We start from the raw sequence: 12,963 nt of genomic DNA, 5'->3' as shown, positions 1-12,963 counted from the left end.
TTCAGGGTGTGTCTCTGCTGTCACAGTAGGCAACGTAGGAATCCGTGTGCATATACAAGTCAATGAGTCTCAGCAAGCCAGCAGTAGACCAAGCACAGTGGTCTTGTGTGCCTTTATTGTAGAGATTCTCTTTACTTTTCCACTGAGCTTCAGCTTTCATCGAGGAGCCTGAGAAGCCCTCTTTCTGTTACTAACTTCTGCTCTATCTTGTGGCGCTCAGGACAAGGGTCTTTATAATCACCTGTGCCTCTGTACTGTGGGACCAGGTAGCAGAAAAGCCAGAAGCCCAGAGGCGCGGGGGCGGGGGGGGGGGGACTGGGCTAAGCGGACCTCACAGTGGCGTGGGCGGGGCCCGGGGGGCCCGGGGGAGCTTCACACTGCTTGTCTCACCAGGCTGGTCGCCGCAGGGAGTTATGTATATTTCTTGGAATATCTCACCAACTAAAAATCCCACTACTATGTTGAATAAAAAAGATAAAAGAAGAGACCATTGTATTGTTCCTAATCTTCATGGGATACCTCTTAGTCTTTCACCAGTGAGTAGGATGCTAGATGAATTTTTTTCATATGTTCCCTTTATTAAGTTTAAAGAAGCATCCTTCTGTCCCTCCCTTGCTGAGAACATCAAGTGTAGAAGTTAGATTTGTCAAATGATGTTTCTGTACCTATAGAGAAAATAATATAGTTCTCTCATTTTAATTTGTTAATTGATTGATTTTCATATGTTAAATTTTTCATTCCAGAATGAACTTCACTCAATCCTTGTATATTACTATGTGTAGTTTGTAGTTGGATTTTGCTAAAAATCTCTTGGGGATGTTTGTATGTATGCTCATGATGGCTGTTAGTGTACACCTTTAATGTCTTTTTTAGACTTGGGAATCAGACTAAAACTTACTTTAAAGAAATAGATGTGATTTCTTCTTTTATCTGGAAGAGTTTGCATAGAAGCATACTACTCAGCCATAAAAAATGAGAAATTAGAGACATTTATAGCTAAGTGGATGCACGTTGAGGTGATACTCTTAAGTGAAATAAATAGGACACACATGTGTAAATACCAAATAGTTTCTCTGGTGTGAAAAACTGAAAGTGTAAATAAGGACTAAATGTATAATAGGTAATGTGAAATAGGAAGAAAAGGAGCAAAGGGGAAGGAAGTGGGAGGGCTAGGGGAAAGGATAGAAGGGAATGGGATTAATAAGAGAAAATGGAAAAATAGGAACAAAATCTTTGTAAATAGGGAGGACTGGAGGGGTTGAAGGGAGGGCTGGGCAAGGGTGAAAAATAAGAACCAAGAGAGATTATGTAAAGGTGCAAATTTCCAATGATGAATGTCATTATATTATATTCCTAAAATATACCAATGATTAGAATGAATAATCGATAATGTAAAATAGGAAGAAAAGGTCCAAAGGAGTAGGGGTAGTGGGAGGGGCAGGGGAAAAGAAAGAAGGGAAAGGAAAAATGCTGAGAAATGGAAAAAATGGAAATAAAGTTTTTGTAAATAGGGAAGGGTGGAGGGCGTGAAGGGAGGGCTAGGAATGGGGAAAGAATAAGAACCAAGATGCATTATATAAAGGTACAATTCCCAATGAGAAATGTAATTGTGTTGTATACCTAAAATGTACCAATAAAAGAATTTAACAAAAAACAAAAAAAAAGAACTCACCACTGAAACCACCCGAGCCTGGGGTTTTCTATGTGGAAAATTTTAACAATAAAGTCTATTACTTTAATAAGCATGAGACTATTCAGGTTTGCTGTTTCTTCTGGAGTAAGTTTTAGGAGTTTGTGCCTTTCACGAAATTGTCCATTTGTGGTGATTATGGAAGTTGTCAAATTTATTGGCATAAAGTTGTTCACTATATTTCCTTTCTTCAGTATCCATAGAATCTTTAGTGATGTCATCTCTCCTTCATTTCTGATATTGATGAATTGTCTTCACTTTTTATTGATCATTCTGTCTTGAGATTTATCAGTTTTATTGGTCTCAAAAAAAACTTGTTTGGGGTTTCACTGATTTTTTCTTATTGTATTTCTGTTCCATTGATACCCACTCTAATCTTTATTATTTCTTGTCTTCTGTTTATCTGAATTTAATTTGCTTCTCTCCCTCTACTCTCTTAGAAAGAAGTTAAAGTCAACTAGTTCAGACCTTTCTTTCCACTCTGTATTTAATGCTGTCATTTTAGCTAGAATTCTGCCTTAGCAGCATTCAACAAATTTTGGTATATTCAACTTTTGTTTATTTTTTTCTCTCTTTTTTAGAAATATGTTGCTAGTTTCAAAATATTTGGGGATTCCTCAGACTTTTTTTGTTATTGATTTCTAATTTTGAGTCTTTTAAAATATATTCAGGCAGTTTTGTGGTTCAGTATATATTCTACCTTGATAAATGTTCTGTATGTACAGTGGTACCTTGGTTCTCAAATGCTTTTGTTTGCAAACAATTTGGTTCACAGACAGAAGCATTTGGCAAAATTTTGTTTTTGTGTGCAAACTTTGCATTGGGTGACAAACACAACCATGATCATCTTTCCCATACAAACCCAAAGATGGCCATCTTTTTGAAAATTGCAGAACAAATTAAATTTTTGAACTGAGGTACCACTGTATTTGCAAAATGTGCATTCTGCTGTTGTTGAGGGGGATGTTCTATTAATATCAATGGAGTCTGTAGATAATACTGCCCATCAAGTGTGATATTCTGCCTAATTTTTCTAGAAACTACTGAGATGAGAATGTTGAAATCCCTGATCATAATTGTTGATTATTTATTTCTCTTCCCAATACTATCAATTTTTGCTTCATGTATTTTGAAGCTATGTTATTTGGTGCGTAAATGCTTATGTCATGCATTGTTATGTCTTCCTGTTCAATTGAGATTTTATTATGAAATTATTTTCTTTAACTCTAGTAATATTCTTTTCTCTGAAATTTACTTTTATAGTTGTATATCCACATCAGCTTTCTTCTAATGAAGGTTAGCATGCTATATCACTCCATCTTTTTTATTTCAATCTATCTATGTGTGTATATTTAAAGTGTAATATGTGTGTGTTGTACACAGAATAATTTGAGTTTTACTTTTTCTTCCAATCTGACAGTCTCTCTCTTTTCATTATATTATTTAGACTGATTACATTTCATATAATTATTAATGTTATTAGAGTTCTCTCTCATTTGGCTGTTTTCCATGTGCCCCTTTGTCTTTGTTCCTCATTTAGTTATTTTTCAGGCTTTCTTTCTCTGTATTAAGTAAATATCCTTTATGATATTATTTTATTTTTCTTGACTTACTAGCTAAAGTTCTTTGTTCTCCTATTTCAATGGTTGCTTTAAGTTTTACAGCAGATACATCTGATAGGCAGAATAATGGTCTCCCAGAGGTGTATATTTATAATCCTTGAAAGCTATAAATATACTGTTACATACCAAATGGAGTTGAGGCTGCAGATAGGGAGTGGGTATATAACTCAATGGTAGGGTACTTGCCCAGCATGCATGAGGCCCTGGGTTCTATTGCCAGCATTGCAAAAACATAAATACAAAAGCTGCAGAGGGGATTAAGGTCAATCAGCTGACCTTATGCTAGAAGATTTAAAACACTGAAGACAAACTTCAGCACAATGAGCTTATATTGCTTGTTAGTTAGTGATCATGGAATGTCAAGTGGCTTCAAGCCTCAGTTTCTTCACACTGATGTTTTACACAAGGGTCCTGTAACAAACCACTCAAAGTTATAAACCACTTAGAAAATGTAAAGTAAGACATAAATTCTAAATAATGTCATGATCAATGCCATCCTGTTTAAACCCATTAAAGTGTTGCCAAACACAAGTAGGTATGGAGACTTTTTAAAAAGCTGAATAATTTTCAGAGGCATTTCTCAGATGGTCATTAAATTTTATAAATGTGACTCTCAGTCTGCATTTTACTAGCTGCTTTCTTTAGAAATGGTAAAGACAAAATAAAGGATATTCTAGCAATGATGAAATAGACTTAGTCTACACGTATCTCTCACATAATGTGTCAAGTATTTTATAATTTATGTGCATGTGCGTTAGCAACAAGGAACCTCCAGTTCTGGTAGGACCTTCCTGCTGTTGCCACCAGTCTCACCTGGCAAATTCCCACCCAAAGCTCCAGCCAAGTGCACAGAATCTTTCTTCCAGAGTTTCCTTATGGATTAAGCACTTCTCCTTTATCTCCAGTTATATCATGGTGTGCAGGCATCCCATACCCAGAAATTACATCCATTAAATATTCAGATCCAGCTCACCAAGACTGTCTACCACTGGACAATCAGGGATTTACTTGTTTTTTGTCCTCCTGTGTGAGTGCGATGGTTGGCACCCAATAGATAATCAATAATTGATTAATGAGTGAATAAATGAGTGAACAAACACGGGTGAGCATTTGGATGGGGCAATAAAGTTTGTAGAACAACATTATTCATTTTCTCTCATCCACATCGTAATTTTGGAAAGGCTAACTATTCACTTTGTGGTTTCACTGTAGAGAACTTGAAACTTAGTTGAGGTTTTCAAATCTTGGGGGCATGACTTTGAGGTCTAGGTCAGCAGCTGATACTGTAAAAAGACATCAGTTTAAAAATAATTTCTTGTTTGTGATGTTGATGTCCTGGAATCCCAAGAAGGACTTAAATATCAACATGAGTTTCTTCTTCAAGACGCAGGATGAAGACACAGCAGTCTATGTTATTCAGCTGTGCTGGTGGCTCATCTTTGGCATCTGGACCTCTTTGTTGGTGCCTCTTCCTTGGAAGTTATTAAACAATTTAGAATGTTACCAATCCTTCCATGATAGGGATTCTCCAGCTCTGGTGTTGGCTGTTTGTTTGCTGGGTTCATCAGTAGACTGGGAGCAACCTGAGACCTTGTTAATCTCATCTACTTGCCAAACCATGAGTGACAGTTAAATAGTGAATATATATGAATGCGTGAGAGAAGGAATAATTTCTCCACTAAAAGACATAAGGCAGTGATAGTGAAACTTTCAGAGACAAGTGACCAAACTGCAACTCACAACCCACTTATTTATCACAACATGCCATGGCAGCAATTAAACTGGAATACTGAGGTTTTAGTTTAGAAAAAACAACTCACACATTAACTTCTTTTGTTTTAAAAGAAAACAAATAGCACCTATCCCATAGGTTTGCCACCACTCACTTAGGGTGTAGCAGCTGAGATCATGTGAGGATCAGACAAATGCCCTACAGAAAAACTGAAGTTTGTATCAGCTAAGCCTATGAAGCGAAATACACCTACAGTCTTTAGAACCTCTTAGACTTTTCTAAAATGTATCCGTGTTCATGAAGAGTTAAGTCAAGTGACCTCAAACTTGCCTGTGACTGTATCTAGAAAATGTAAGTATGTTTTACGGAATATTGGGCCATTTCCTAGAATTATGTACTCTGACATGAAAAAAAATTGGCTTAGTATTTTTCAAGAAGCCCAGTTTTTCCAAATGAAACGTTTAAAAAGGAAGGTTTTAGGGAGCTCTTTGAAAGTTGTGTACTGACTCATGTTACAGGATAGCTTTGCCTCTCAATTTCATGCAATTTTTTGTTAGCAAATCATGCATTTAATCACACCTTTTAACACTTGCATTTAACAAAAGAAAATAGAAATATAAACAAGCTAGGCTTCACTTTTAGCCACTTTTCTATTCATTGAATTAATGAAATTATGTACCCATTTGCAATTACAAATATCATTTATTATATTGCATTATTTCTTTGCATTTAAAATATTGTAGGGACTATCTTATTTCTTGAAATAGGAGATAGGAACTAAACTAAAGTGTGTGGATTACTAGAAATAAAAGCATAGAATGGCTTTGGCTTGTTCTCACGACTCAGGAAATACTGTGATATAAAATGACCTGTTATACAACACATGGCCTGTCCTCACAAATAAGAAGCTCAATTTTAACACCACAAATAATTTTCATGATACCCACAGAAGGTGCTCAGTGCCCAGAGAGCACCTGCTGCACTTCAGTAGTTGGTAAACAAGCCCAAGCCTGGTTTGCCAATAAAGTTTTATTGGAATTTGCCCACACCCCCTCACTCGGGTGTGGTCTGGGGCTACTTCTGCACAGTCAAAAGCAAGCCCAGCAAATCTGAGGGCCCTAAAATTCTGTATACAGTGGTGCAACACAGACTGAGCAGTCTGCAAAGCCCTGGCCTCGGCTAGTAAAAGGTACTTCATAGAAAACCTACCACAACCTCAGGTGACATAGCTTATCACCAGACTGCTCTTCTTGAGAATGAACAGAGATAAGAACAGTAGCATTCATCTTCAGCTGGGTGAGAGAGGGCCTGATAAGACAGCCACGACTGACACACTTTGAGCACTAAAGACATGGGGGCACCAGGGGCATGGCCAGGATCATTTGCTTTACCCTAACACAGCCCCACATGCTGGGCCTATTTCTGTGGGAAAACTGAGGGATTCTGAGTACACCTGCCCAAGGTCACCCAGAAAGTCCGAGGTGAGACCAGCAGATCTGAGAATCCCCCTCCCAATCCTAAGTTTCCATGAAGAGGTGGTATTTGGCGCAAAGATACTAAAGCCATTGGGTCAGCTGGGCACACCTTTTTAGACCACCTGGGGATTTACTTGGAAGAGTGAAGGATGTGGGTTGCTCTGAGGGATCTCCTAGGACCACTACAGATGTGAGGGGTTGCTCTAAACTCTCATTTCCTCTGCTGGCCAGGCCAGCTCCCAAGCCGGCACAGAGTCACTTTTCCCTCAGAGTCAAGGGGACAGGTGAGGATATGATAAGACACAGAAGCCAGCCTGGCAGATGGATGCAGTGGACAGACCCCAACACAAAGACTCCTAACACCAGAGGCAGCCCTATCCTCCCCCTTAATAATGCACTAGGGAAGGCAGTACGAACCCTGGAGCTCTGCTGCTGACTTCATATCTGGGCAGCATGGTCCAGTGTGCCAGGAACAGAGGGGACATGCAAAGATGGCAGAGGACAGTGTGGTCCAGGGAGCATAAGAGGAAGAGCGGCGATGGCTAGGAGCACTCACTGAGGATACAACACCTTTGTTCGTGATGACCAGACCTGCTTCCTGGAAGGTCTTCTTGATTCTACATCTACAAGCAGCTGGTGGCATTTTCTGGGGCTCCTTAAAGTGAGGAAGGCCACAGGTGGGTGCATAGACACATATGCCACCCACATATGATTAGAGAGCAGCAGCATAGGAAATGTGTGAGTCTGTGGGCAGGGTAGTGTCCCCTAAAGACACATTCAGGGTCGAGGGATCTCAAATTCCTCCAAGTGCATCTCAATTGGAGATGCCTGTCCCAACTCAGAGCTGCCAAGTCAGAGCCTCTGAGCTGGGCCTAGAATCCTGCAGTTCTGACACATGCCCTGTGGCTGGGCAGCCCACTGTTGGCAGGGTCCCGTGGAGTTGGTGAGGATGATTCTTGAGATGGTGTGGTCATCTTCTCCCATCTTACTTTGACCATTCTTCCTTCTTCATCCTTTCAATAGAGTTTACTTTTGATTTTTTTTTTCCTTGTCCTTTTATTTGTCCTATTTCTCTCAAACTGCGATGATCATCTCAGGGGGTTACATAAAATGCAACCAGACACACACATCACCATGAGTCATTTCTGTAGGCAAGAGTCACTTTTCACTCTGAAATTCCCAGTCTTTTGCTGGGAGAGCTTGCTTTGCTTTTGGATCAAAGATTTTCCTCCTCACAAAGTAGCCCAACCCAAAGGAACAGGGATTCAGGAATAGGGAAAGCACCCTGTGAGAGATACATTCAAGCAGTCCTCTTCTGCCTTCCTGACAGATTTTGGTAAGCCTTTCCCCGAAGACCAAGCAAAACATGGCTCTTACATCCCCCTCTTCCCATTAATTTCTTGCCAAGGCCTTTATTTTTGAGTTTGATTAAAAATCTCATGTTTATTCTCCCTTTATGGAGTAAAGGCAAGAGCTCCTATCACAACGAAGTGAGGGTGACCAATGATCAAATAGTATCTGGAAAAATTTGTGGAAAAGTGAAGGTACTTGGCTGTTATCAAAAAGATAAGCATTGGCTAGGAATAATTACACTTTAAAAACCCTGGAATTGGCAACATTCATAACAACCCCTCCCCAGTGCTTTCCAGGTGTAGAAACTGGAGACCTTAAGAATGTAACTCCTTGAACATTTGATTGACAAAGAGATGAACATGAACAAGTCCATAGGGAACCAATGCTGGCCACTGTTTTAGGATTGTGGGCACTAACCCACAAAGAAAAGGAAAAGAAAGAGGATACCTTCCACACACTTTATTTCTTGCCGCTGAGTGTGTGTACACAGGATTGTGCCTTAACTGCCCATGTTCTTCTTTGGTTTACTTCGGGCAGTCTTCAGTGAAAGGTCCAAATAACTTCAACTTGCTCAGCATCTCAGCTCTGGAGAAGATGCAAACACATGTGCATGGCCAGGATCCTTCCTCTCAGGCTCCTGACAGCTTGCAGGGTGGGCATGGTTAACAAGCCCTACAGCTGGCAGATCTGTGCAGACATAATTGCACATGAATGGCGGGGGAGCTGGGGAACCAAGGAAGAAATAAAATAGATAACAAGCAAAGGGAAAAAGTAGCACTGTAAACAAGCAGCATATTTTCCCCTCTGCAGAGCGAGCTCTGTGGCTGGAGGCGGTGTCTGTGTGCAGCCTGACTCCTAATCCATATCGCAAACAGCTTCCAGATGCCTCCACCCCAACCTACTCGGGAATCCCTGCCCTTCACAGATGCCTTTCCATGAGGGGGGTCTGTCTATAAGTAAAATGGGGTGGATTTTACTAATCATTCATTTCCAATCTTCCTGACAGGGACTTTTATTAATAAACTCATTTCATCTGTCTCTTTGATTAGGAGGAATTTAATCGCTTAGTCATGTGAAAGGAGGAGAGAAGGCTGGGGGGTTGCTTGCTCTTGGTTGTGTGGCTGAGTTTGTGTTTTGGGCACAGTCTCTTTGTTGACAAGCAGCAGTGGAAGGAAACACATAAAAATGCAGAACAGTAGGGTCTTAAATGGTTCCAGTCAAGGCCCAAAGACCTGCTAGCTCTCTGTCCTGGAGGTAGAAAAAGCCCTGAGGCCCTCTGTCTGGACCACCCTGGGTTTGGAGATCAGAAGGACAGCAGTCAGTGGGAGAGACAAAGCTCAAATCCTCATTCCTTAGCCCAGGTCTACATCCTCATCCTTTTAACTGAAGGCTACCGAGTGGGGCCTTTACAATTATGTCCCTTACCACCGCTCTCTGTTTAAATAAGAATCGGGAAGAAGTAAGCCTTCATGTACCCTAATGTTTGCCTGGAGTAGCAGAAAATGTGGGGTTCCTTCTCCGTCTTTTTTTTCCAAGTTCCATTTTTGTTAATTTCCGTCAGCTTGTCTAGTAAATGTATTCAGGTTGATAGCTTGTAAAATGGAAGAGAAAAAATAAAGGCACTGATGAACTCTACTGGGAACTTAGGAGATTCCAGGTCAGCTTTATCCTCACCAGGTAACAGCTTTCACATTTGCTCTGGGCTGCTGGTCTCTTTCTTGTCTAGTGCCCTGATCCCAACTTCATCCTCTCACTGCCCATAGTTGGCCTAGATCTAAGATCAGAAGAGTCCATAGATCATAAAGTCCAAGGTCAGAAGTGGAATCTCAGATTTCCCACTCAGCACCCTCCAGGCACTGCTTTTTCTCGGCCTCTCAGGAGGCCCTGTAAGCCCTGCCCCTCCTTTACCCCTGGTCACTCTCAGGCTTCCCACTCTCCGGGCGCCTTTCCTCCTGTGAGCCTCGGCCCTCTGTTCCCTCCCTCTGCTAGGCTCCCGTAAGCACCTCTGATGGGACTCTGTCTCTCCACTGCCCAACCCCATCCCCCCCACAGCATGACCAGAAACTGGTGAGTTGGGTTTCCCATCCAGGCTCTTTCCACTCCAAAGGAGATTGTTCTAGACACAGATCATGCGCCCAATCCTGTGGCCACTCATTTGAGAACAACAGTGTTGCCCTTGGTCCCTAGTCCACATACACTATGGCCACACTGTGGCTCTTCCCAATATGCTGAGGCTTTTGATCCTTATCACCTGGTCAAGGGACAAGGACACCTCCCTATTCACCCAGGCCAACCTACTCTCCCAGGAGCTACTGTGCATGTGCCACCTTGTGCTATTCCACTGAGGAGGACCTCAGCGGGCAGAGCAATGAGCACTACCCATGGATCTGTTTCCTCTCATGCCTTTCACACATTGCCCTGTTCAATGAGTTCCCTGACTCCCAGAGAGGGTGTGTTTCTCAGCAGCAGAGGCCACACACAGATTACAATATCTTTGAAATGAAGACTTGTGGAGGAATTTTACCTGACAACACTCAATTTCAGGAAGGGTGATTGACTCACTAAAGATGCATGGCTGGAAGTGGTGACTCATAAAAAGCCCAGGTCTTCTAACTCAGCGTTATGGACATGTGCTCTTTCCTACCTCACCCTGTGCTACACACCACACAGCCCAGATCTGGGTAACATCACTCCTTGATGAAGATGAATGCTGTCCTTATCAGTAGGAAAGAACTTCCTTCACTTCTTTCACAATATCACTAGGACCATGTGTCTTTAATGAATTCCTATGTTATCTAATTATACTCTTTGCGAAGAGACCCCTAAAATTAACTCCCAGAATCTCACAATGTGGCTGTATTTGGAAGTAGGGTCTTTAGAAATGAATCATGTTAGTATGAGGTCACACTAGATCTGGTTGGGCCCAACACAAAGATTAATGTCCATTCAAGAAGAGAGATTTGTGGTGAGGCACAAATTTTATGCAAAGACATATCACAGTGGGAGAGGAAATGTGCTGATGGAAGCTAAATGGACTCAAGAAACTACAGGCCAAAGGTTGCTGGAGCCCCCAGAGGCTGGGAAGTGTAAGGAAGACTTCTTCTCAAGTACCTTTGGAGGGAGCAAGGCCCAGGACATCTTGATTTCAAACTCCTAGGGTATGAGAGAAGAAAGATCTTTTGTCTTCATTGCCTTAAACCAAGAAGTATGCAGTGATTTGCTGCAGCAACCCCAGAAATCTAATACATCAATTATCACAAGTGCAAAGTCACTTGGGAGGCTATTTCAACCACTGAGATCTCTTTCTTCCACTACAAACTCATCCCAAAGTGATGAGTCCTAATCCCAACAGGAACACGGGCAGTCAGTGCTGCTTAGAAAGTGAAGTGAAATATTTATGTCTGGGGAGTGGCTGAAATCAATGCAAAAGGAAATAGAATTTCTGGGCTCACCGTGCAGCTGTGAACATGTCCTCACCCGTGGAGCTGTGAAGGCGTGCCTTGGTCTTGGATCACAAGTTCTGTACTAAAGCTGACTCTCCAGGGGAATGGCCACATTTTCTCCAGGTGAGAAAACTGGTTTCTTACTCATTGCAGTAGGCTTTGATATCCATCTACTGTACACATTCTAATAAGTTGACGAAGTCCTTGTAGGAAGGAAGTGGGCTATAAAAACAGATTTTGCAAGTTACAAAAGTATAAAAGCAGCAGTCACAAGCTAGCATGAGTTAACCCCAGAAGAAAGTCAGATCTGGCCTGAGTTGAGAGCGGACCAATTGGCACCTGGTATGTGTGTGGGAAGGGGGAGCAAAATGGGCGTTGCCATGGAAGGGACACTGCCTGCCTGCAGCAGGGCTGTATAGGAAGAGTATGGAGGTTGAGCTTGGAAGGTAGGCAGCTTCTCCCACAGACTGAACCAATTGTACAAATCTCTAGGGAGGATTCCAGGAAGGGCATGAGGGAAGGCCGTGCACATTTGCTAGGGATTTCTGCACCCGCTGGGGTGGCAGCCTTTCCAACAGAACTACCAGGGGCCTGCTATCCTGCAAACGAAGGAATTCTGTGGACTAACAAAACAGATGACATCAAGGTGTCCCTCAGCTGTACAGGGTCTGCCTTCAAATCTCAATCTGTCACTTCTTGTTCCCCATGAAAAGTTACAGATAAAAGAGAAACAAACAAGCAAGGTAAAATAAACTAAGAAAAAATTACTCAATAAAAAGTCAAAGATAAAGTAGTAAAAATAAGCAGCCCCAGTGAACACAAAAATGCCTCACCAGACAAAACCATCAGAGAAGGCCAGGCAGGGTCTTCAGTCTAGATTGGAAACAAATAAAGCAATAAAGCATGTCCTCGATGTCAGAGTCTGAGGTCCACCACCAGAGAGGGGCTGCAGGAAGGCTGCAGGTGAAGGTCTTGAGAAGTGGATGTCCCACAAGGGGCTCCCTTCTGCTGACACAGAGACAGCACTTGCCCCTGACCACCATTTAATGGCCAGAGGTGTGTGACCTCCAGCCAGCAGCAGACCAATCCCACTCTACACTCAGACTTCAAATCCTCAGAAATGCACAGGGGCTGGTGAGTGTTTAGCTTTGCTCTTCCACTTTCCTCAACCTCAAGACCTTCCTTGGACTCTGGAAGGCAGAGGATTCTGCACACACCAGAGACAGAAGATAAACTGAGTAGTTCAAATCCTTCCACTTTCTCTTAAGCCCTGACTCGAACCTGAACAGGCTAACATATTTGCTTCAATTTCTTTACCTATCAAAGTAGATTAATGCAGATAACTACTCTTATGGTTTCTGTGAAGTTAAAATAAAATTCGTAACAAATACTCAACACAATGTCCAATACACAGACTGTACAGGGTAAATAATAGCTGGTATCCTGCATGAAAGTAGTCACATGTGTGTAAGATAGGTCAAAGTTAATATGGCGGTGTGACATAGTGTGCTAGAATAAAAGATGCAAAGGACCCAAGATCCGACCACTTTGAATCAGAACTAACTGTTGAGTACGTGTTAAACTACTTTAAGCCTCAGTTTCCATGTCAGTAAAGTACATAACAAAGATATTTCATGGGTTATTGGTA

This window comes from Heterocephalus glaber, unplaced genomic scaffold (assembly GCF_053883595.1).
Source record: "Heterocephalus glaber isolate CG9 unplaced genomic scaffold, H.glaber_assembly_v1.0 deba00000331, whole genome shotgun sequence".
Lineage (NCBI taxonomy): Eukaryota > Metazoa > Chordata > Mammalia > Rodentia > Bathyergidae > Heterocephalus > Heterocephalus glaber.
The sequence above is the reverse complement of the archived record's forward strand: the minus strand, read 5'-3'. Positions refer to the sequence as shown.